This window comes from Dermacentor variabilis, chromosome 11, assembly GCF_050947875.1.
Source record: "Dermacentor variabilis isolate Ectoservices chromosome 11, ASM5094787v1, whole genome shotgun sequence".
In the NCBI taxonomy this organism is placed as follows: domain Eukaryota; kingdom Metazoa; phylum Arthropoda; class Arachnida; order Ixodida; family Ixodidae; genus Dermacentor; species Dermacentor variabilis.
This window is the reverse complement of record NC_134578.1, coordinates 27702684-27717988: the sequence shown is the minus strand read 5'-3', so window position 1 is coordinate 27717988 and position 15305 is coordinate 27702684.

The window sequence follows — 15305 nt, the reverse complement described above, 5'->3', positions numbered from 1 at the left end:
CATGCGTTACGTTTTGCATGCCAGCATACTTTGCTAGATTTCCTCCAAATCAAGAAACTCTGAGTACATTCCTTCAAAGCCAAGAAATAGCCCGTCAAATCGCGTTTCTCGGCTTTAGTTTTGAGTAAATGTTCTGTCTTCCGTGATCCCACGACCAGGTTACTGCGACCAGGTTAAGCTTGGAGAGGACATTGGTTTGTTCCTGGTTAACTTTGAGCGAACGTGCGAGAAGCAGGGGTTCTCTCGGGAAACGTGGCCACAGCGCTTGCTCACTTTGTTACCCGGCGAGGCGGCCGACGTAGTCGCTCGCTTGGATAGAGAGGAGGCAGAGGATTTCGACACAGTGAAATCGAGTCTTCTAAAAAAGTACCGGCTGTCTGCGGAGGCGTTCCGTCGGAAGTTTCGGGAAAATGAGAAAGGCAGAAGTGAGTCATATACCGAGTTTGCGTATAGGCTTATGTCGAACATGCAGGAGTGGCTCAAAGAAGAGAAAGCGTTTGGTGACCACGATAAAGTTCTGCAGTGTTTCGGGCTAGAACAGTTTTATAGTCGGTTACCTGAGAACGTGCGATACTGGGTCTTGGATAGGCCAGACGTGAGTACGGTGGCTAGAGCCGCTGAGCTAGCCGAGGAGTTTGTGACGCGTCGAGCTCGCGGAGCTAAGGACGGTCAAAAGGGTGAATTTGGCTCGAAGTTTGAGAGGCCGAAGTTCACACCCATGAGATTAAAGGGGGACACGCGTAGTGCGGATGCGAGTGAAAGCAGTCCGACCAGACGTAAAGAGACGGCGGCAGCCAAACGCAGAAAGCGGTTCGAGATGAGGCGAGCGGGCGTTTGTTATACGTGCCAGAAGCCGGGTCACTTTTCGGCGCAGTGTCCGGAAACAACACCAAAAGTTGTGTTTTTTTCAATAGGCAGCACTGACGAGAACATGAAGCTTCTCGAGCCTTACATGCGAGACCTCCTCGTGAACGGGAAAGAGTGCCGAGTGCTTCGCGATTCCGCAGCCACGATGGATGTAGTTCACCCATCTTACGTAGAACCCCATATGTTCACGGGCGAGTGCGCGTGGATCAAGCAAGCCGTGGAAGCTCATAGCGTGTGTCTGCCAGTAGCAAAGGTGCTTATTGAAGGACCTTTCGGAGCGCTTGAGACAGAGGCGGCAGTGTCATCTATGCTGCCACCCCAGTACCCGTACCTATTTTCAAACAGGTCCGATCACCTCCTGCGCGAGAAGGGGCTTTTGTTTGGTGAAGCTAGTGTTCAGGCCTTAACCAGATCGAAGGTTCGGGAGCTCGCTGCAAAGGCGGTAGTTGCGGGGCCGACGTTATCAAACAACGAAAAAGGGTCAGAGGCGCAGCAAGCTAATATTCCGAGCACGCCCGAACCGAATAAACTTGAGTCTGTAACGTTAAAGGCGCCAGATACTGGAGAGGAAACGCCCGACGCGGGAAAGTTAGAAGAGCTATCTACTGATTTGCTCATCGCGCCTACGTCAGACGGACTTGATAGGTTGCTAAAAGTCAGCCGGTCGGCTTTGATAGCCGAGCAAAAAAAGGATGGCAGCCTGGAAAACGTGCGCTGCAATGTCAAAGAAGGTATCGCCAGGAAAACTGCGCGTTTTGTGGAAAGAGGTGGAGTCCTGTACCGGAAGTATCTAGACCGAAGAGGAGTGGAGTTCGATCAGCTGATCGTGCCTCAATGCTATCGTCAGGATCTGTTGCGCTTGTCGCATGGGGGTTCGTGGTCCGGACACCTAGGAGTTAAGAAAACTAAGGACCGTCTCTTGCAAGAGTACTATTGGCCAGGGTGTTTTCGGGACGCAGACCATTTCGTGAGGACATGTGACACTTGTCAGCGGGTGGGCAAACCAGGGGACAAATCGAGGGCGCCGTTGAAATTGGTACCTATCATTACGGAGCCTTTTAGACGGCTCGTTATTGATACTGTGGGACCTCTGCCGGTAACAGCCACGGGGTACAGACACATTTTGACTGTGATCTGCCCAGCGACAAAGTTCCCTGAAGCAGTGCCGCTTAAAGAACTCAGCTCAGTTGAGATAGTTAATGCACTACTGTCCATATTTGCGCGAGTTGGTTTCCCTGCGGAAATCCAATCAGATCAGGGCACAGTGTTTACTAGCGCTTTGACGACAACTTTTCTCGAAAGGTGTGGGGTAAAGCTGTTACACAGCTCAGTGTACCACCCACAGTCGAATTCCGTTGAGAAGCTCCACTCCGTCATGAAGCGCGTGTTGAGAGCGTTGTGTTTTGAACATCGAACTGACTGGGAGCTGTGTCTGCCTGGGGTGATGTTTGCTTTAAGGACCGCGCCGCATGCGGCTACGGGGTTTTCGCCAGCTGAACTGGTGTACGGTCGCTCGCTTCGGTCTCCGCTTCGCATGCTTCGAGAATCATGGGAAGGTAGGGGCGACGACCCAGTCGTGGTGGAGTACGTGCTTAAGCTCCTCGAACGCTTAAGAAGGGCACAGGAGTTGTCAGGTGAAGCAATGACAAAGGCCCAGCAGAGGGCCAAGGTTTATTATGATCGGACAGCCAGGGCCCGTCGTTTTGAGGTTGGCGATGAGGTCATGATATTGCGCACATCGCTAAACAACAAACTAGACGTGCAGTGGGAGGGCCCAGCACGAATTGTTCAGAAACTGTCGGACGTTAACTACGTGGTAAGTCTGCCAGGAAAGCGGAAAGCACAGCAAGTTTACCACTGTAATCTGCTCAATCCTTATAGACAAAGGGAAGCAGTGGTGTGCATGATGGTAAACGTTCCTGAAGAGCTTCCGGTCGAGCTTCCGGGACTAGGCTCAGTGACGAACAGGGAAGACACCGGTCAAGTCATTAGTGACCTTATCAGTAAAGCACCGCTGTCGCCCGAGCAGAAAACCGAACTACACCGGCTATTACAAGAGTTTCAAGGTCTGTTCTCTGAGAGGCCTGGTAGGACTTCTGTACTTACTCATGATATAGAACTTACCTCCCCAGAGCCAGTACGATCCAAGGCGTATCGGGTGTCACCCCGCCAGAGCGATATTATGGAGGCTGAGGTAAAGAAAATGCTACAGCTCGGTGTTATTGAGGCAGGTGAGAGTGATTATACCTCCCCTTTGATTTTAGTTGAGGTACCGGGCAAGGAACCTCGTCCTTGCGTCGACTACCGCAGGCTTAATTCCATCACTAAGGATCAAATTTATCCGATCCCTAACATCGAGGAGCGCCTTGAGAAAGTTAGTAGCGCTCAGTTTATTTCCACCCTAGATCTTGTCAGGGGTTATTGGCAGGTTCCACTTACAGAAGAGGCTAGTAGGTATGCGGCGTTCATTTCACCAATGGGAACATTCCGTCCTAAAGTGTTGAGTTTTGGTTTGAAGAACGCGCCATACTGTTTTTCAAGTCTCATGGATAAAGTGTTGCGGGGACAGCAAGAATTCGCTTTACCGTATCTAGACGACGTAGCGATATTCTCAGCATCCTGGTCTGAGCATATGACACACTTGCGGGCAGTGCTAACCCGCCTGCGCGAAGCAGGCTTGACAGTAAAGGCTCCTAAGTGCCAGTTAGCACAGGCCGAGGTTGTCTACCTCGGTCACGTGATTGGTCAGGGTCGTCGCCGCCCCTCTGAAATAAAAGTGGCCGCTGTGCGAGACTTTCCGCAACCGCGCACAAAGACCGATATTCGGTCGTTCTTAGGTGTCGCCGGCTACTATCAGAGGTACATCCCTAGGTACTCTGATATCGCGGCTCCCCTGACGGATGCTCTAAGAAAGACAGAGCCTCAAACAGTCGTCTGGGACGAGACAAAGGAAAGAGCTTTTAGCGCCCTAAAGAGTGCCCTAACAAGCCAGCCTGTGCTACGATCGCCAGACTATACAAAAGGGTTCATTGTTCAGTGCGATGCTAGTGAGCGAGGCATGGGCGTTGTACTGTGCCAACGGGAAAATGGAGAAGTAGAACACCCCGTCCTGTATGCTAGTCGTAAGCTGACCAGTCGTGAGCAGGCGTATAGCGCCACCGAGAAAGAGTGTGCGTGTCTCGTGTGGGCCGTTCAGAAATTGTCATGCTATCTAGCCGGCTCGAGGTTTATCATTGAGACGGATCACTGCCCTCTCCAATGGCTGCAGACCATCTCTCCCAAAAATGGCCGCCTCCTGCGCTGGAGCCTCGCTTTACAACAATATTCCTTTGAGGTGCGTTACAAAAAGGGGAGTCTCAACGGTAACGCCGATGGCTTAAGTCGAAGCCCCTAACGTAGGAATCAGCCTCAAAATTGTTTGTTACTGATGTTTTTTTTCCTGAGGCAGGATTTTTTTTAACATATTGCTTTTGTTTAGTGTTTCAAAGTGATGATATGCTTTCTAGTGCAAGTTTTCAATTTGTGGACGCGTTCTGAGTGATGCTAGACTACTGTAAGGAACTAGGCAGTGGTATAAAAAGGGGAAAGAGCCTGGCAGGGCTTAGTGAGGGTTGTGCCGTGCTTGCTGACTGAGCGGTTGAGTTTCAGCGTAGTTCTAACGCTTACCGGGAACGAGAACAAAAATGTGAACTCTCCCGAAGTCACTTTGCAGTGTCCCGTGCGAACCTGAACAAGAGAACGAGGCCTTCTCTGTGCGCTGCGCTCAAGAAACGTCGAGGGACGCCCGACTTCGGTTATGAGCATCATCGAGCGACATCCCTCCGGACAGCGGATGCAGTCCCCTGTCCATCGGGATCTCCTTCCCCCGGCGGGGCGGTCTGTTGCGTTTCGCCTGCGACACGTGGTTTTGCCGGCGCGACTGCGGCGGGGCGGCAGACATTTTGGCCCGATCGTCGTCGCCGCAACACTCATCGGCAGGTGTTTCCAGGCGCGACTGCGGCGATGCGACCGCAAAAGATCACCCTCTCATTCCAGTCATTGTGCCCGAAACAGGCGATGCCAAAGCAGGGACCATCCTCTCATTACAGTCATTGTGCCCGACCGGCAGCGCTACAACAGGGTGCTACGAGATCGTGCTCGACAGGGTGCTACGAGATCGTGCTCGTCATGGTGCTACGGCATCGCTACGACAGTGTGCGTCACCATTAGCCCATTGTACATTCACGTGCTCGTCTTTTGAGGGGTTCCTTCTTGCCCTCAACTGCGAGAGTATAAAAACAGCTGCCCCCGGACGCCAAAAAGGAGGGCTCCGATTTCTTCTGTTGAGTGAAGTGCTCTCCCGTCTCTCTACTTCGGTCAACCTGACCGCCAACTCTTTGCGATGTTAAAATAAACAAGTTGTTTTGTTGTTACCAGTCGACTCATGCTTTGCCGGGACCTTCGGATGCTTCCAGTTGTACCCCAGGCCGCCAGGCCAACGCTACCCTTGGGGCTTGCGACCCAGGTACAACCACGGGCGTCAGCGCCGAGTTCCCAACAGATCGTACCAGCAGTCCGATCCAAACATCTGGTTGGCAGCGGTGAGATCGCCTACGACTTCAAACAGCACACGCACGCACACGCAAGCACACACACGCACACACACACCCGCCGTGGTTGCTCAGTGGCTATGGTGTTGGGCTGCTGAGCACGAGGTCGCGGGATCAAATTGCGGCCACGGCGGCCACATTTCGATGGGGGCGAAATGCGAAAACACCCGTGTGCTTAGATTTAGGTGCACGTTAAAGAACCCCAGGTGGTCAAAATTTCCGGAGTCCTCCACTAGGGCGTGCCTCATAATCAGAAAGTGGTTTTGGCAAGTAAAACCCCATAATTTACCATAACACGCACACACAACCCAATTCTTGGTAGCCCTAATTCGCGTAGCCGTACTCCGTTACGTTTCGATGTAGTAGTTTTGCGGAAATCCGCAAAATGGATAGAAGTGACGAATAAAGGGAAAATAATAAGACATCCACCCGTCCGTAGCAATTGCTACAAAGGAAACCCATACGGGTTCCTCGAAAGAAAAAGCCCCATATTCGAAGAAAAATTCATCCTGGTCCGGGACTCGAACCCGGGACCACCGCCTTTCCGGGGCAGCCGCTCTACCATCTGAGCTAACCAGGCGGCTAGCAGATGGCAGGGCGAAGTCGAATTTGTCGACAACACGAAGCAAAGACAAGTGATTACTACTCATTACTTGTCTTTGCCTCGTGTTGTCGACAAATTCGACTTCGCCCTGCCATCTGCTAGCCGCCTGGTTAGCTCAGATGGTAGAGCGGCTGCCCGGAAAGGCGATGGTCCCGGGTTCGAGTGCCGGACCAGGATGAATTTTTCTTCGAATATGAGGCTTTTTCTTTCGAGGAACCCGTATGGTTTTCCTTTGTAGCAAGTGCTACGAACGGGTGGATGTCTTATTTTCCCTTTATTCATGCGTTACGTTTTGCATGCCAGCATACTTTGCTAGATTTCCTCCAAATCAAGAAACTCTGAGTACATTCCTTCAAAGCCAAGAAATAGCCCGTCAAATCGCGTTTCTCGGCTTTAGTTTTGAGTAAATGTTCTGTCTTCCGTGATCCCACGACCAGGTTACTGCTGGATGAAACAGTTGCTTTGTATAGGCCATTGAGTAGACGGCCGAAAATATCTTCAGAACCAATGATCCACTGTTGCGAGCAGGAACGATATACGTTGATTACTCGTTACCTACTTTGCCATGCGCTGTCACTGTAGGCGCGCGAATATTTTGGAAACTGCAGGTATCCTGTTCATGATGTACAGACGCAGCTGTGAAACGTCGTTCAGCACGGCCGCGTGCCCATTTTGCATGTTTCTACGGTGATTACTGCACAGGGACACGTCATAGCCCGTATATATCAGCGCTTCTTAGGGCTGCCGTAGGCGCTTTCTCGCTTGCAGCTGCTTTAACCGAAGACAGCTTCGCAGCTTCAGGAACTACATTGTGGTGCTCTGCGGAATGCCCCGAGTTTGTCGCTCACCTGAGTTTGCTCGAAGGCAATCAGTGGGCAAAGTTAGCGTGGAACGCTCGAAAGCAGCAGACAAAAAAATGGCCAAGATAAAGCCACGTATGTCAACACGAGCGCACCCTGCTCACACCACTCCCTGGTTTCGAACACAGAATACTGGGTAGTTTTACGTGCTAGCGCCGCCTATTCTTATCGACGCAATAGTGCAGTACCGCAAACAAAATTACAGGGTCTCTTAATATCTCTCTTAACTACAGGGTCTCTTAATAACGGCGAAACCCTACTCTTCCTCCTCTTATTATTTGCCTCTTTCTCATTGCTTCTTCATTCTTTTAGTCATTACTGCTCACTACTAAGCATTTTTAGTAATCTGTAATGAATTGTACTCATTACAAGCCGTCGTTAGACATGTTGGTCATATCCTAGTCATCAGTAGTCACTACAAGTCATTTCAGTCATTATTAATAATTACTAAGCATTTTAGTCATTTCTAATAGATTGGCGTCGTTACAATTCGTCGTTAGACGTATTAATCATTTCGTAGTCATTACTAGTTATCACAAGTAATTTCAGTCATTATTAGTCATTACTGCCCACTAGCAAGCATTTTTAGTCATGGGTAATCAATTGTGGTCATTACAAGCGGTCGTTAGAGATATTGGTCATTTCGTAGTCATTAGTAGCCACTACAAGTCATTAGTAGCCTTGTAGTTATTACTACAAATTACTAGAGATTCTTACTCATTTATAATCAATTGTTGTCATTACCAGCCGTCGTTAGACTTATTGCTAATTTCGGAGTCATTAGTAGTCAATACAATCATCATGACTAGTCATTATTAGTCATTACAAGTCATTATTAACCTATACCAATCTCTGTTAAAATGTTATAATTCACTAAATGTCACTATAAATCATTTTTCATTCTTTCATCTGTCTTTAATGCGCCTTCATACGGCGTGATAACGCTTAGCCGGACACTCCGGTGGTCAGGTCTGCTGAGACAATCTGCTCCATGAGCCTAGAAAGGCCTTAATAACGTGACAGTTCTGCTATCTAGGTACATACTCGGCGCAAGCCCCTTGCCACGCCTTTGCGGGGTGCGTAAAAAGATGCGTTTCCTCTTTCGAACGTTAGCTGTCTATCCACCGCGGTATGTGAATAGTGCAGCCATGGCGCATTTTGCAACAAACCATTCCCCTTTCTTTCGAATACGTTAATAGATAACGTCTTTTTTTTCCTTGGACCTACTTGCACAGTTAACGCAGTAGGTGGAGCACTCAAGAAATTATAATAATTTGCTCATACACACCTGCGGGAGTCGTCCAAGTATGCGTGAGCATTGTGACACTTGCACATCTCCACGCAGCGCGCAGTCATTATCAATGTTACGAAACCTGACCGGACCACTATTAACGAGAGCGCTGCGGTGACACCAGCTGATGCAGATCGCGGCGCAACGTGAGTTGACCGCGGGATGAAATTACTACATGTGGCGGCGATAGGTGCTCTACTGACATTCCGATCAATAGAAGCCGTTATGGCCCTTTAGCGGCTTATCCATTCGCGTGGAACCATTGACAACCGCGATCGACCGCACTCCGGCGGCAGCTGCGTATGGCGCAACCGCGCACGCCCTATCTTGAAAGTGATCGGCGGTGCGGACAGAATGCACCGAGCTTGGTGCGCGATGTGTTCTCGCCAATTCGCGTTGGAATGAGAGGTAGCGTGAACGTCAATTTGCGAGCTGGTGCGGATAGTCTTACGTGACGGACGGATGGGCGGGTTCCCTCCATGGGTTGGCATAGAAATTCTTAGGCACTTAATGGTACTCGCAGCTCAACCACGTGACTTCTTGTTTTTCGGCAAGCCATCTGGTAATGTCCAAGTGATGTTAAACCAAGAGATAAACCAGATAAGCCAATTAAATGGAGGCTTGTCGGGGGTTGAATTTCATGCACTGATACCATTAGCTCATCAATTTGGGGGTGACACCAGAGCTCGCGCAGATCCCGTACTTTGCCAGACTAGGGCCTTCTTGCATAGCACCCCTGGTCACTCTTCCTAGCCCTGTTTTTGCACAATGCAGGGCCTGTATAAAGCAAGGATCCTTTTCGTTGCAGACTAATCGTGTTTCTTCTCATATACTGTTAACGAATAGCCGGTTCAGGTTATAAAGTAGGCAGTATTACACACGAACCACTGATGAACACCGAAAAGGAATAGCATTGAAATATGATTATTATCTCATCCAAGGCAAGTATTTAGATGAAGTATGCAACACGTACGCTACATTCGTCGTGCGTTCACCTGAGATTGCAATGTTCACTCCATTAATGTAAACATGGGTACTTGCAAAAGTAATTATACTGTTGCACATTCAGAAATCAAGCTGCATGTGATAAGACATTTGCGGAGTTCTTGTGCTCAAGATAGGTGCTTGGTTGAGCTGCATGGGGCACTTGGATGGCTTACACAGGCGGTGTTTACTGTTGTTCGTGTTAACTTAGTGTTACGGCGACACAATTTTGAAACACAGACAAGTAGGCGGACCTTGTGTTTATTTTTCCATGCAAACAATATGCGGTGCTGGGCTCGAGTGAAGAGACCCAAGACCCAGTAGCTTCATTGTGAGAAAAGAGCGCGCATTAAACTAGGACAACATACTCCTATGAACGGATGTACATACATACACGACATTGACAGTAAAGCATTTACAACTCTCGCCTTCGGCCAAGTGTTAACTTGGTCATTCAGCGTTGCAGCCCCTTGGGACGGTTCACGAGAAGATAAAGAACATACCTGAGTACTATACTTGATTGTCGCCCAGGGTGCAGACTGCAGAGAGGCGATTGTGGATGCCCTGATCCACACAAAATGCACTAATCCAACAATTAACTCGAGCACGAGTAATGTACCGTTTCAAGTACTTTTACATGTGAAAGGGACCTGGATGGATCAAAAAGTTTCTTTACACGGATTAGTAAAAACAAAAGAGCCATACTCAATACATGTCGTATGCACTTCACATTCAGTTGGAGTGCTTTCTTATAGAATACAGTACTTAACAGTAGTCTTTCAACTACTGTATACATGAAAAAAGCACTTTACATTTGACCAACTTCCTTGACCAAGTTGTTAGTGCGGCTACGTGGTTGTCCCGTGTCGCCTTCCTTCGTCCGTTGTTTTATTTCGCGCCTTCGTTGTAATCATTCCTTGAATGACAGGTTCTGTTTTACCGTAACTGTCACGATATCTCTCTCTTTTCCAGGGTGGGCATGACCGCGAGTACCCGGCCTGCTCCCCGACACAGTTTACATACTGTAGAGTGTTTTCGCAGGATTCAGCTGGGCGTTTGACCGTGTGCAGTGTTTAGCACATATCAATAAGCCTCGCCAGTTCTGGGAACTGTGGCCAAATCTTGGTATTTGAAGCAGCGAGAGGGTTTGGGATGTACGGCCTTACTCGGATTTTATTTTAACCTGCCTCGACGGTTTCTGGCAGCATAATAGAACCGAATGTGAGAATTAGGGGCTAAATATCAACTTCTTTACCATGATGCCTCATTTCGATCACTTTTACGTTGACAACATTTTGTTCTTTCCATTCTTTAAGATGTTCCGTCTCACTCAGCTCCGTCAAATCATTATCGGAAATCACACCGCGGATGGCATTCATGGTACGGTGTAGAGTCAGGGAAACAGGCATGTCCTCGAAAGACACTAGGTTGCGCAGTTTTTTGTTCTGCTTTTTGTGATGAAGTTGCAAGAGGAGGCCACCACTTGAGTATTGTTGCGTCATAGCCTGGGCCAATAGTTGTTGTTAGACATTTAGAAACGTTGAATAATGAGATCATTCTCGTTGTCTTTCCTGGTTCCTCAGAGTGAATTACTCGATAGTGGGGGAAGTTGTCAGGGCTGTGGCAAAAATTTAAATACTTGGGTGCGCCCACGTTTATGAGGGTGATCAGAGAGCTTGGGGAAGGACGTTCTCATAAATATACATGGGAACTTCGGCAGTAATGCCAGCCGCCCACCATGGAGCCCACTATGAGAACGCCGCAGGCATTATAAAATATACGTCCTGCGGACGCCGACAGTACGTTTGTGTTAAGCGAAACGTGTACAATCACGATTGGTGGTTCCATACAGGGTTAAACCTTTCTACCGGGAAGATCGGAAGTAAAAGGAAGTCAAGAGAAGACAGGGAAAGATTGCAAGTGAGTGACAAAGACGAAGGTTAGAGAGGGACAGGAAACGGGAACTACGGATTTTCCACGGGTGGGTCAGTTCGGGGGTGCCTTCTATGTGAAGCCGAGCATAAAGGATGCGTTGCCTCCCCCGAGGAGCCATAAAGGTCCAAATCCCGGGCATCGGGTCATCCCCCAGGATCCTCTTTTCCCAGGCTGAGCGAAGCACGTTAAATCGTGGGAGGGTCCGACCCCTATGTGCTTGGGTCCGTGGTGTCGCAATCTACCAAACGCCTGCTGACGTAGTCGTTCCTGTGGGAATCCGTCACTAACCAAAATCGCTGCATTAAAAGACTATTTGACAAATGTTTTTTAATGCTTTTGCGCAAACAGCGCGAGAACAGAGCCATTCTGCCGAACACGATTCAATGGTTTGCACTTTACGTGTATATAAAAAATAATTTGGCGCCATCGAGGTTCCAGCGAAGGCGACAGAACCAGAATAAGTGCCAAGCCGAACTTACCATTGCAAGACAAATTATATGACAATTCTACGGCCGTTCGTTGGCTTTATCCCTCATACACTAAAATGTGGAACATTGCAGATTAAACCTAAGAGAACATTAGCCATAAAGCACGCATATCTACTTGAACCTGTGTTCATCAGCCCCATGCAGAAGCAGTGCTGCTTGGGAAGTGTGTTTTGTTGCGCTATTGCACAGTGCTGCGGAAAGTGGCCTGACATACGTAGATTATTCATAAATCTTGCATGGCTGACGCCGACAACGAATTTTGAAGATACTGTCACTGCAAGAGGACCCACATGCTCATTTATTCTTCGACAAAGACGGTAAAATACACGCATTCGACTGTTTTCCCGCCGTTTTTGACGTTCATTGTGACCACGACGTTCCCATCCTGAATGGGGAAAAAAGACAAACAAAAGCAACAGTGAGATTGTAACAACTCAATGTGACTTTAGCCATAATACATTAACGCGATAAAATCTCTGATGATATGTACCCCTTCACATGCAAACACACAAGCACACATGTGTGTGTATGTGTGTGTGTACAACGGAGCAAACGTAGGCAGTAACAGACGCACATGAGCACACACATATATGTGTGTGTGTGTGTGTGTGTGTGTGTGTGTGTGTGTGTGTGTGTGCGCGTGTGTGCGAGTGAGTGGCTACGTTCGCTCCGTCGTATTCAGGCTTTCATTGCCTTTGCAGATGGAAAGGTAGTGAAAGCCCCAAGACAATGTAGCAAACGTAGGTCGCTACGAAACATACTATATCTTTAACTTTGTTGTCTAAGAGATGAGAGTTAACGTTAAAACAATATTCATCAATTTATAAAAGAGAAATGAATTGAAAGTTACGCACAGTGCCACAGCGGAGCGAAAATTATAGGCGTAACATTAAGAGATCGAAAGACAACGATGCAGGTTAAAGAGCAAAGGGGGGAGGCCGACGTTCTTGTTGAGATTTAGAGGCAGAAGTGGAATTGGGCAGGCCTTGTAACACGTTGGACAGAGAGCCACTGGCCTAGTTGAGTTGCAGAATGGGTGCCCAGCGAAGCGATGTGCAGTCTAGGACAGCAGAGAAGTAGACGGGTGGATGCGCCGACATATGGCGAAGTTAGAGTGATCAATACGTGAATAAATGGAGGTTGATGGGAAAGGCGTTAGTGCTGCAGTAGACATGATATAAGCTGATGGTTAAGTGAAACTGGCAGAAAGTACAATGTTTGCCACGAAGTTTTCTAGCTTACCCCAATGAACTCCTCGGAACTTCTGATGTCGAGAAGACGAACAGAGGTGTGAGCGGTGTAGGAGCCCGGTTGAATGGGACATTCGTTGTTCCACTCGCTGGTAAGCTGAAGCTCGTCGATTTTTGTCCCGCCGCATAGCATCAGTTCGCTGTGGATGGACGGCGTAAAAGAAGCGATCAACGCGTGCGCTTACCGGTAATCTCTTACTGCATCAAGTTTTTCTAGACACATTCATAGTTCGTTTGGTACTTTATTTATTAAATCGAGCACAAAGAGAATGTCTAACTTGCATTCGGTGGAGAAGACACTCGTTTCATTTTCAGTTTACGTTTAATATTGAAGATACACTCTGCGACAAAGGTACACCCTTTGGGGTGCATATCTGCCACACAACGATATTCGTCATCCGCCTTTCTTGCGTTTCCTTTCTTGAAAACGCCGCGCCCTCTAGTTTCCTGTCGGGAATGCTTGTCATGCTGATGACGCCTATGCCGTTCGTTACTGGGAAGTATCGGGCTCGCAACGTTAAAGAAAGGAAATGCGGACAAGACAGGTGACGTTTATAGTTGTGTGCCAGGATACAGCCGAAAGGTTGCAATTTTGTTTAAGAGTGTAGAATTTGTTAGATTCACATAATGCACATGGGTGTCGAAATCAAGGACTGTAACGTCACATTTTTGGGCTAGTTTTAACAAATAAAAGATATACAGAAGTGGCGAAATGAACAAAAGCGATGTTTATAGAAAGTAATTTTTGCAAAAGTTTATGCAAAACAAAGCACAACACTGTGAATAACCTTCAAACAATTTTCTTTACTTTGAAGAATTGAAAGAGCTGATGAAACAATGTTCGAGCTGATAAATAAATGAATACGATGACATGAATGAGGTGGACTTAGGTGCACATGAGAACCTATTCTACTGTTCTAATGCAGCAAAGTTTGTTTCTCGTTCTAGAAGGCCGAGAAAGTCAAAGAAAGCATAGTGCATGGCATTTAAATATATGAATTCTTCAAACTGAGCCCAAAATTGCGTAAATTTTAATTTAGGACCGTTCTGGTGGCTACACCATATATTGACATCGCGCGCATTACAAGAGCGCCAAAGAAAAGCGGAAAGCCTGTTTTGACAGCGATGCGCATCTAGGTTCGCTGCGGAAACCGCAGAGCGTCCACTCGTGCGATCCTGTGGGTTAAACCTCACAAACGCTTTATTGCTCTAGTGGCATTACATTGTGTTTTTCCTTATGTCATAGCCGGAGTACCCATTCTCCTTTTTCGTGACACCTGTAACCTGCGGCATTGTATAGATGACACATTGTCTACATAGATCGCGCGTGCAGAGGGACGAATGAAACCGGAAAGTTGAAACGTTCCCGAAAATTACGGCTTCGCAAGAACATTGACTTATGCTGTACAGGCGATTGAACGCGTGCGTGGGTGAGCCTGCGATCGCGGCTCAACCTCGCGCACGCCACAGAAGAAAGCGGGGAGGAAGCACGCGGCCTTCCGTCGCGCGCAAGGCTTCGAGGGGGAGGGCAGGGAGAGGAGGTGCATTCTACTCCGGGTGGCCCGTGGGGCCGCACGTGCCCGGGCGGGATGCTGTATATTGAAAGCCATCTGCGACATGTACAGAGTCCGCGCAGCGCTGCGTTTTCGCGGCTTAGCTGGTGTTGATGCGAGCGGCAGGATGACGATGAGTCGTCTCCTGCTGCTACCGCGTTTCTTCACTGCAGCGCATTGACAGCGAGTTTCCGCCGTCATCGAGAGAGATGGGTTCATGATCGCTTGTGCGCGCGTGGCACCATGCATGTTAACTTAGTTCGTATGCCTATGTTTTCCAGTTTATATGACCGATATAAGTGCTATCCTTATTTCTTATGGCTGTCTATTAATTTTCTATCGCAATCAATGCTTTGCCTTTCGGGCGAAGTTTTTTTTTTATGAAGAATACAGAATGGTGCATAATTTCACTGTGTCGAGGAATTGCGCAGTCGCTCCATAGAACCACCCTATTGCAGTTTCGGAAAATTCCTTCTTTCCTGTTTTTCCCTTTTTTACTTTTCATTTTAGACGTTACACAAGTGCAGAACAAGATTGCGCAATAACGGAACCTGGAAAGCATCAATTGTTTATTCACAACTTCCACGCAGGGACTTGTTGCCTATGAATCGAAAGAAATTTCAAATTTCCGTCATTGCTCAATCACGTCGAATAATGAGAGCTTCGTATACTTGTTATTTGTGGGATCTTTTACTTCTATTCTCACGCTACGCTAAGCACGCCAAATAGTGTCTGCTAAACGACCGCTAGCGACATCGCATACAAAGTACCTGTAATGCCAGTGTACGCGTTAACGAGACGAATGCATGAGGAAAGCACGTAAACACAGAGACACGGTGCCGTGTATGTGTTGTATAGTGTTCTTCTCGTGTGTTCGTCTTATT